The sequence below is a fragment of the Astatotilapia calliptera genome, chromosome 6 (genome assembly GCF_964374335.1).
Source record: "Astatotilapia calliptera chromosome 6, fAstCal68.1, whole genome shotgun sequence".
Classification (NCBI taxonomy): Eukaryota; Metazoa; Chordata; class Actinopteri; order Cichliformes; family Cichlidae; genus Astatotilapia; species Astatotilapia calliptera.
In genome coordinates this window covers 32300396-32310860 of record NC_137427.1, presented here as the reverse complement: position 1 = coordinate 32310860, position 10465 = coordinate 32300396, and the positions used below count along the sequence as shown (strand labels likewise).

Genomic DNA, 10465 nt, shown 5'->3' with positions numbered 1-10465 from the left:
TTTCAGGCTGTGACATAGAATAAGCTCCTCATAAGCTTGTGAGGACTTTGCTTAAACACCATCCAAAGTATGAGGACGTAACAATCAGAGATACACCTGACTTATGCGACCCAACATTAGACAGTGATGAAGGTTCAGACTCTGATGGATAGAGATGATTACTTTGAGGAAAATTTAAGGGGAATTGACAGGTTTGAGACTGAGGCACTTTGTGATGCTGAAAGTGATCCTGAAATTGCTGAAAGAGTTAGGAGTAAATCAGGTTATTTACGGGAACCAGAGCCTCAATCAAATAATTGAGGCTCTGCCAACTATAAAAATCTTCCCTTGTGCCCGACTGTTTAACAGGAAACAGAGTCCTTTCTTCAGTTCAGCAACCCTTCATTAGAAGTGGCTGGGTCAATAAAGTAAGAGGCAAAGATGTGAATTACACACATTTGTGGACCCCAAACCTGTTAAAGAACACTGGTTTCCTCCGTCTTCAGTAGTGAAATGCTTGCACTGTACGACCATTACACATTTATTTGATTTACTGCGAACTGCCCTAATTGATCATATGCACGTTTTCTGAATTAGACTTTTTAGACCTCTCTAAAAAAGTTAGACCTCTCCAGCAGCTGAGAATCTGCACCCAGTGACCGAGAGAGGACAGACAGCAGAGACCCTGAGACCAGATGATCCTTTTGAGCTGCACTCCGTCTCCAGGTACCTTAAAAAGAATAAAATGAGCAGTGTGCCACTCTGTGAAACATTTATTATATGCTCAAGTTTTCATATTTCTGTCTTTTAACTCCACTGCCATTACATCACCAAATGAGTATGTTTGATTAAGGTTTGATCAGCATGTTAATGAATGTAACATGACATTTCTCACCATTTGATGTCAAATATATATTTGCATTATCCATGTTTTGCATACCAATTCTCTATCTACTATTGACTTCTGAGAAACACAAATTTCTGATTCCGCTAATCAAAGCTATGCAGAGTCGTGTCGACTGAAGTGGAGCACATAGTGATTCTGCATGGACTCAGCATTAGCCGAGATGAACCTAGGCACTGCGTAAGTGCATAAAAAGCCTTAGCTATGACTATGGCTTATGCACACATTTATCTCACCACTCAGTGACTGTTAAATTCAGTGAAAATGTCATGGTGTTGAATGTTAACTTCCTTTTGTTTTGTGCACTGCTGTTTAACAGGAAGTGAAGCCCTTTCTATAGCTTGCACACACATCATTGCATATTATATATTTCAGATCAATACTCAGTAAGTGCATTTTTTCCCTTCCCGTCTTCAAATGTCTCAAATCTTTTATTCCATGTACATTATGTAAATGTATTTACTTTCTTTTGGATTTTTGTGCATCTGTGAATATTGTACTTTTCAGTCTCATTGAGTTAAATCTATGTTCTGGCATATGCAAGTTTTTCATGTAGGCATGTGCTGATGTCATAGTAGAGACTATTCACGGCCACGTTAAGGAGAAGACGACGTTCACATGTGGACGAGGAGGAATAAGCTGAAAGAAATGGAGAGGGCATCCAAGGGACTATTGTGTGATCCATTTGCAGTCATCTGGAGAAAATCTAAAGAAAAAGTTCAAAAAGTCAACTGAAGGTGATCTTTGTTTTTGACTTAAGAAATTAATAATTATGGTAATTCACTTTTCAATAATGACACAATTGATGTAAGACAAAACTTCATCAGAATTGGTAAAAAACAAACAAACAAATAAATAAATTTATAGGTCGATTGTTTTTTTCACATGTATCATTTTTATAGAGCACAAAAGAAATGGTTGGATCTGAAATACCAGCCACCTCCAGCAAAAAATCAAGAAGGAGAAGAAAAAGAGGAACACTGCTGATACATTACAGGTAACATGTTTAATGTAATAAGGGTAATTAGGAAAAGTGGAGACAGCCGTGGAGAACAAGAAGCAGCTCAACTGAATTAGAAAAGAAACAGGAAACAAAACTAAAAGCAAAGCATACGTCAAACTAACTTTCAAAGTTAAATGGAAAATGTTTGAATTAAACAGGAAAACACAAATGAACTAAATAAAGCAGAAATGAAGACTGAGGGAGGAATTAAACGAAAGCAACTCAGAACTAACAAAACTGAACACGCTAAGAACGAACACAGCAGTTAATCATGTTTCTTTATTTGGAAATCCACAGAAATCTATTGTTTCCCCACAGCACTGCAGAAAAAAGAACTTGTTGCTGTGGTTCTGTCTCAGATCAAAGGCAGTAACTTTCTTTTTCAGCACAGTGAGCTGAAATTATTAGAACCTCATCGTTGGTTAACAAAGTAAGTTATGTGTCTAAAACAGAATCCAAATAACTGTAACTTCAATTATTGTGTTAAAATAATCCTTTGAACACACAAATATTATAAGCATGCCAGGCTGCTAACATGTTCTTCTCCCCGAAACCAAAGACTTAACATTAGGAAATGTTAAGCATTACCAACATTAAGCATTAGGGAGTTAAAATCTTACAGGGCATCTGTACATTCAGTGGGGAAAAAACTAAGCTGTAAGATATCACACTGTATTTTAAATTGAACAGGGATTTAATTGTTTGTAAAATGCTAAATAATGACCTGTTTTACATCCTTTGTCTGTCCCTCCTTCTAAAATATGTCTCAACGAAATAGAAAGTGCCCTGTAATACACTGAACCCCAATAAGAGATCCAACAAGTTGGATGTGGGCGTCTGTGAGTACTGTTGTATATACTGAACCACTACATCGCTGCTTCCTGTCTGGGGCAAGAGAGATACTGAGGATTAATATAGAACAGCTGTCCAGGAGCTCTGCGATGTCCTGGTCAGGACTTTAATTTTCTTTTTTAACAGTGTATATTTTGTCAAAGCAATAAAAAGTCTGAGATCAAAGAATCACCAGAGCAGGTAGCTCTATATTTTTGACTTCTTTCACCTAAGCCTACTTGCAAAGGTGAAGCCATTTCTCTGTTTCAGAGACTTTGAAAAAGCAATCAATGCCTTTAATTCATCTCGCCTTGACTTCTGCAACAGCCTCTATGGTGTTACTTCGTCATTAATTGGCCGACTACAGCTGGTTCAAAACCCCGCGGCAAGGTTCCTGACTGGCACACACAAGCGAGAGCACATATCCTCTATACTTGCCTCGCTACACTGGCTGCCAGTTAGTTTTCAAATTTATTTTAAGATCTTGACACTTGTTTTTAAAACATTGCATCTGATCTTCTAAATTGGTATACTCCGGTGAGATCTTTGAGGTCTGCAGACCAAATGCTTCTAGTTGTCCCTAGGTCTAGCTTAAAACAGAGATCAGGTTTTTGCTGTGACTGCAAAGGGAATTAGGCTCCCTTTCCCGTCTCCGGCTGTAATCAGCCGAGCAACCTGTTCCTTGGCCCGTAAACGTGTTAACCACGACACTACGGAGCCACAGAACACAACGAGAACGCAATTGTCTTTATTTTCTCAGGAATTTTTCTGCAATTAGGGATGAAACTCTGCAAACTTGTGGAGCAGTTACACACATAGGAGGAATGTGTTTTCTTTATATCAAATATCATGGATGGCTTTTAATTTATTTTTGATATTAAGTCATCACATTCAGTTAATCTTGTTGAATTTAAGCGTAACTGTCTTTTATTTTCTTGGGAATTTTGTAGTAACTTATGATGAAATTGTGCACACGTATAGAGTGAGTGAGCCAAAAGACATCCGCATCTCAACGATCAAGCATGACTTATTTACATTTTTTTAATAACTGAAAATGGATACAGGAATGCCATGAAGAAATAACAGATGTTACAAACACAAAAGGAAGAATCAAGGATATAACTACACAAAGGCTGATTAGAACAGCCCAAATGAATTAGCACAGTTGTAGACAAACACCACAATGAGCGCGGGGAGGAAGTAAAGCTAAACAAGCAGAGACAAAATTGTATCAAAATAAAACAGCTAGTGTAGCACAGTAACTGACATCAACCTACACATAGGGGAACTGACAAAAAAATAAATACATTTAAGGAGGTCTAATGGCTAATATTCACATTGGCACTTTTTGACCCAATTCCAATTAATGTCTCTGCATTAGAAGGAATCACCAACGTTTCCTCAGTCTTTCAGAAAAGTCCTCCATTACACTCACAGTGGTGTTTTTCACCTATGTTCTTGCTTTTTCTGTGATGAGTTCAAATTCAAAAAAGGTTAAAAAAAAAAATTAAAAACAAAGTATTAAACCCCTGTTTAAAACCTCATTTAGAAACATTTTCAAACTCAGAATTAAAAAGAAATATTAAAAATCTTTTAAAAATACAATTTAAAAAGAAAAATTGGAATCCAGGAATTGGATTAAAAAAAATCAGTCTGACTTTTGCTTTCAATTTCTTTGTCCTATTAGCTGTTGGATTAATTGTTGGATTATCTTCTCCATTCAGCATATCCGAGACTCTTTTGGTATTGGAGAAAAAGGAATGCAAATTAGGCTAGTGTCACAGTACGGGGCAGCACTCTGTATGAGTTTGCGAAGAGGACCCAAAATGCAGGCAAAATGGAACGTGGAACAAAACTTGAATTAACAAAAAGGAGCCGTTTAATATGGCTGATGGAGATACATGAAGTAATACATAAGGAAAACAAAGATGAGCATAAACAATAACCTAAACTGGCAAAACTAAAAAATAAACATGGGAAAAAACCCCTCAACATGAAACTTGGCCTGGATGCAACAAAACCTGAAACATGACAAGAACAACAGACAACCTGACAAAGACTGAATGAGAAAACACACACTAAATACACACAGAAGGCTAATGAGGGGAGTGGGAACACATGGGGAAACACCTGACACTAATCTGACATAACCAAACAAAGGAAGCAAAGCCGACTACACTGACATAGGACACAGACCTTCAAAATAAAACAGGAAACATGAGACACAGACATGACAGTACAAACTTGATAACATAAGACAGCATGACACATAAAGAGTGAGGAAAACTTAAATACTGGGGAAGAGAACACAAGGGGAATCTAATAAACAAATAAACTTCGCGAACCAACATCAAAATAAACTAAATGTAACTTTAACATGAAGACATGTTGGCTATGTAAAAAAAAGCTAAAGGGCTAAAGACACACACCTTTGATGCTGCGAGGCAAAATATCAATTTTTCACACATAGAAATGCAGAAACTAAGAAAAAACAAAAGTTTTCCTGGCAGGAGTTCTTTCACAAGCTCTACTTCTAGTGATTCAACTTAACAAGTTGAAAAAACAGTGTGATGACAGAGCAGCTCAAAGAAAAAGCGACATTTACTAAAATATCAGGATATTATCAGCCTTGCTGTACCCTTTATTAGTTCAGTCTAATGTGTATTATGAGGATTCATGTGACCCAGTGCAGGAAGAAAGCGAACGTGAAGAAAAGAGAGCTCAGCTTTTACATGTTGTTTTACGGGATGTTTCTAACTGTAACTGATGAAAGAACTAACAAAAAACAAACTACCAGGAAATTCAGAATCTCCAGGAAACTGTGCGTAACAGCACAGATTTAGCAGACACAACGGACACAACTTAGCAAAAAAGCCAATGGAGTCATTTTGTCCTCTTGGCTTTTTAAAAATCATGTAATTCTGGTCAAATCTATTATATATTATATATTTATGACTTTATATTTCATGACTTTTCCTAAAATTGGCTTATTTATCAAAAAGTGAATTTTGGGTTATGTAGGACTTAAAAAAAAAGCAAAGATATTATGATCACTTCAGGCAGATGTGGCAGATGTGTATGAGATGATAAGTTCAGTGTTAAAATGAGTAGTCATCTATTGTGATGCCTCTCTTTTTAAATGTTCTTTACGTTATCCAAAATTCCTTTTTAGCTTTTTGTAATGTTCTTCTGCAATTATTAAATTACTGAGATTTGTTAGATGTTGTATTATTTGTTGTAATCTCCATTCATTAATTTATTTTTCTTTAATCTGTAATTAAATTATGTATAAAACTAATAAAATCCCCCAAAATTAGTCTTAAATCTTTTTTTGTCAAATTGTACTTAAAATTTACAAATTTTTAAATATCTTTGCCATTAGCACAATTGTTCCAGGACAGGGTCACAATAACTCCTCCCTTTGGTTCCAGCGGTTTTGGAATTCCAGTTCCAAAAAGAAGAGGAACTATTTATGAAGCAGGAATTGTCTATACTAACGGGGTTGCACACAAGCCTAAAAATGATCAAAGTTTTCAATCCCTGTTTTGCACAATTGCAGTTAATTTTTTTGTGCACAATAAAAGTACAGTTGTTTAGCAGTAAATATCTTTTCTGGTATTTAAAAAAAATCTACTGAAACATACTTCCAGTCATGTGCTGTGGAGGTCAGTCAGCTGATCCACAGATCTTAACAATGAATATTTGATCCCCAGTGAAGTGACTGCCTTTGGTGTTTGGACTGAATAGTCTTTGATGAGAGAAGGAACCTAGAGCACTGCCAGCTTTACAGAGACAAAATAGCCACATGAGGAGCTGCACTGCAGCTTTTTCACTACACGAGGGCGCTGGAGATCTACAAGGCTGAGCATGGCTCACTGTTACAGCCAAAACTGAAACAGCCTATTTCAGGAGGCCCGGACTTATTCAACATTATGAACTTTGGTGAAATGAAATCAGCAGACTCTTCTTTTAAGCCTTTGTTTGTGCCAGGACAATCAATCAACATACGCTCAGTTTATAAAGATTACAAACATTAATATGTGTTTGCAGATTGTGATCACATGTTTAAGGTGAAGCCCTGACTGCAGTGTGTTTGTTAAAGTGTGGCTTTTGGACTATTAAAAAACAATAACAGAAAAACCCTGCTACATTTGTAGATTTGCGTGTAACTCCTGGAATCCTTCATGCAGCCTGCACACGGCCTGCAAGGAATTGACTCTGACAATTACAATAATGAGATAATTGCAATCTGTCACCATACATTCAGCGTTAGCGTATCACAAAATAACCAATGCAAGTGTGATATTCCTTCTACTCACCACACAAGTCTGATCTGCATAACACACACAGCACCCCACTTTGTAATTATAAATGAATTTCACGGTGTGAGGCTTTTAATGCAAATAATGTGGATCTTCTCACCAACAGGACAGTGTGTGTGTGTGTGTGTGTGTGTGTGTGTGTGTGTGTGTGTGTGTGTGTGTGTGTGTGTGTGTGTGTGTGTGTGTGTGTGTGTGTGTGTATCAGATTGTGGCCAAGCTTTGTTTGACTAGCTTTCCCTCTAAAACGAGTTAATGGGATGGAAGTTATTTGCTACCCTGAGCTGACGATCCGGGGTCGAACAGAAGGGTTGAATTAAAAAAAAAAAACAGAAAAGAAAAAATGCATCAATAATTGTGCAGAAGACAATGAACACACCAAATCAGGACAAAGAAAGACAGATGGAGACGGCAGGGGTATAGCCTTGGTTTCCGTGTGTGTGTGTGTGTGTGTTTGTGTGTGTGTGGTTAGTGACAGGGACCCCATCAGTGCAGGATCAGAGTGGGGAAATTGGAGGACAATGTTGGAAGAAGGGGGGTGTGAGGGGTTTGTGGGATAATTTAAACCGATTGGGGAGGCGGTGTCCCAGAGGTGCATAATTTACTCATTCATTAACTAGACCAAACAAGAGCCAATATTAATTAACTCGTTCCTCGTGGCGAGGCGCCCCGAGAAGCGCGTGCTTTGTTGTCAAATGACCACATAGGAAGTGAAGGCTTTAAAATGAGACAGGCCGCAGGGTGAAGATGCTTTTAATTTGAAATGTGACAAATAATCAAGGGCATTTGTTCTTAAATGAACTTTGGTGAGTGTACTTATGTGCACACATTTTTTTTTTTTAATTTTAGACTCTGCACTTCCAACACCTTTTTCATTTTTTTTAATCTTGTATTATTATTATTATTATTTTTATTATTATTATTGGAGATAACGATGTTTCACAAAAAAAGATATGTTTGGATCTATGAAGTGATGAATACAGCAAAGTAAATAAGCAACACAATACAAGAAGATGCTTGCAAAGATGTTAATGTTTAATGTTCAATACTTTTTTACACTTTAGTAAATGACCTAAATAATTTTAACTCTTAAGTTCAATACTACTACTTCTACTACCATTGTTGATAATAAATACTATGCAACATCAATTGTCATCATTGGTGGAAAATAATTAATTAGCCTCGTTTTCTGGTTTGGTTTTTAGAATTGTAGTGTACAAAGTTAGGTTTAGTTGGTTTCGGACCACAATAAAACTTCTGGTACTCTTAATATTTTTTATTTATTTACTCATTTTACAAGTAAATTCCCATGGAAACTGATTATATACAGTGAGTAAATGCAAATATATATTATATTATTAACAAATAACATAAGAATAACAGTAGTTGTTTTTTTTTTTTAAATGATTAAAAAAAATCCACTTATTTTATGCATCTTATCCACCGGAGGGCGCTCCTTCACTGAGCCACTCAGTGCTGTCAGGCCCTGCTAACTTTGATTAAGGTTTAAATTGGCTGAATTTAATGAACGCTGCCTAATTAGGCAGGATAACAGCTTTAATTGATAAGTAATTATTTGCCACAAATTGTTATTAATTCTCCAGCTCCGTCTCATAGTGTACTGACTCTAAACCCTACCCCCCCACACACCCCGCCTGCTCCCCCTCCTCCCCTGCAGCATCTCTATTTATGTAACAAGCAGTGGTAAACAATTAAGCATATGTTAGGATGGGATGCTCCGGAGGGTATCATCAGGCTGTGCTTGGTGCACTGGCAGTTTATGTGAAATTATTTGCTCTCGCTGACTGATACCTCTGAGCATTAATTGCTTAAACTGTCCTGTGAATTTGGCTGAGTGCCATTGAAGGCTCAGTGTCACGTCTGACAGAAAAAAGGAAAATCAGTGACCCTTTAATCAAGAGAGCTCAGCTTTAATTTTAGGAGGAGGTGATATATTACTTATGTATAAATAATATATTGATCTTATAGCTTCTGCAACTATGTACTAAAATGCCACTGAGTTTCATCGTGATATTTTTATTACAATGAATCAAGCAAATATTATACTAATAATACTATTATTGTCATGGAATTAATTTACATCAGGCAAAGACCACAAAGCTTACAAGAAACAATCAACAAATAATATTCTGCAAATAATACATATGTAAATGTGTATATGTATATGTATACATATAAACATGTATAGATGTGTATATACAGCATTGTTTTCATTCTTGTGTGAAAGCAATGCATTCATTATTGAGTCATAGTGTGTACTTCGAGTTTGAGTTGAGTTTTTATTAATTAATGACACAGTGTAACAGAGTCACATGTTGTTCATCTAGGACCTGGCAACAGCTAGATTTTATTTTTATTATGTCTTGGTACCTGAAACTGTAGACTTGATAGATACATAGATACTTTCTATTTACTATGACTGTATATGTATGTGATGTTCAGTTTGCTTCCTCTTTAGAACATATGTAGTAACTTCCTGTCTTCTACTGTACATGAAGCTGCAGGAACTTGTAGCATTGGTCTTCAGAGCATCCTACTTCTCAAGAATCTGCAGTCAAATCCAAACCTTCTCAAAAACCATCCATGTTTAACAATAACCCGCTGAGCTTCACAAACACAAGTTTGAAGTTTATGTAAAGGCTCAAAATGTGCCTGTGCTGTGGTCACTGTAAGAAAAGCTGTATGCTGTCAGTGCTTGAATGTGGAACTGTGAATGCTAATTGAGGTAACTGGTCAACAAATTTGAAGTAAGACATGGTGCTAATTTTGCAAGGTTGAGCCAAAACATTTGCAGTAATAGCTAACCAATGAGCTGGGGTCTCAGGATGTAGATGTAACCACACAGCCTATACCACACCAGGAATCCCACATCTAATTTCCCAAAGTCACTACTGACTCTATCACACAGGTAATTATGTCTGTTTTATAGACATGAGAAGTTGTAAGGCTTAACTGATGACAATAGACTGATGTGAAACCTACAGCTGTGCAAAGAAAGATGCTCAAAACAAAACAACATTAAAGTGGTATACATTGTATACATTTAGGGATTTAACATAAGGGTCATGTATTGAAATAAAGCACATGTATTCAGATTTAAATAACCGTCGCTCAGCAATATATTATCCATTTGCTGATTAGCATGGAGGAAACAATGAGGGTTGTCACAGAGTGGCACACATAAAAATAAATCATTGAGATCATGTAAATAAAGCACATACATCTTCAGTGTAATTGTGTTTCTGAACAGCTGTGGTCAAAGACTATCGTGTGCCTTCCATGCACTTTTCTGTCCAGTTATATAGCAAACAAAGTGAATCTGCCTGTCAGTGTCATGGCACTTTTGTGTCAAAATATTCGGTAAAAATTATGTTTTGATTTCTTTAAATGTGCTTATTGTCAAATCTG

General features: G+C 36.6%; 1 long non-coding RNA gene across 1 annotated transcript; it reads left to right on the top strand.

Annotated features, from left to right (window-relative positions):
• Positions 1 to 1227: 1227 nt before the first annotated feature.
• On the top strand, positions 1228 to 6828 carry LOC145429315 (uncharacterized). The gene is made up of 3 exons (XR_013909551.1): positions 1228 to 1620; positions 1786 to 1880; positions 6431 to 6828. It is a non-coding gene; the product is annotated as an uncharacterized LOC145429315 (long non-coding RNA).
• Positions 6829 to 10465: the final 3637 nt, after the last annotated feature.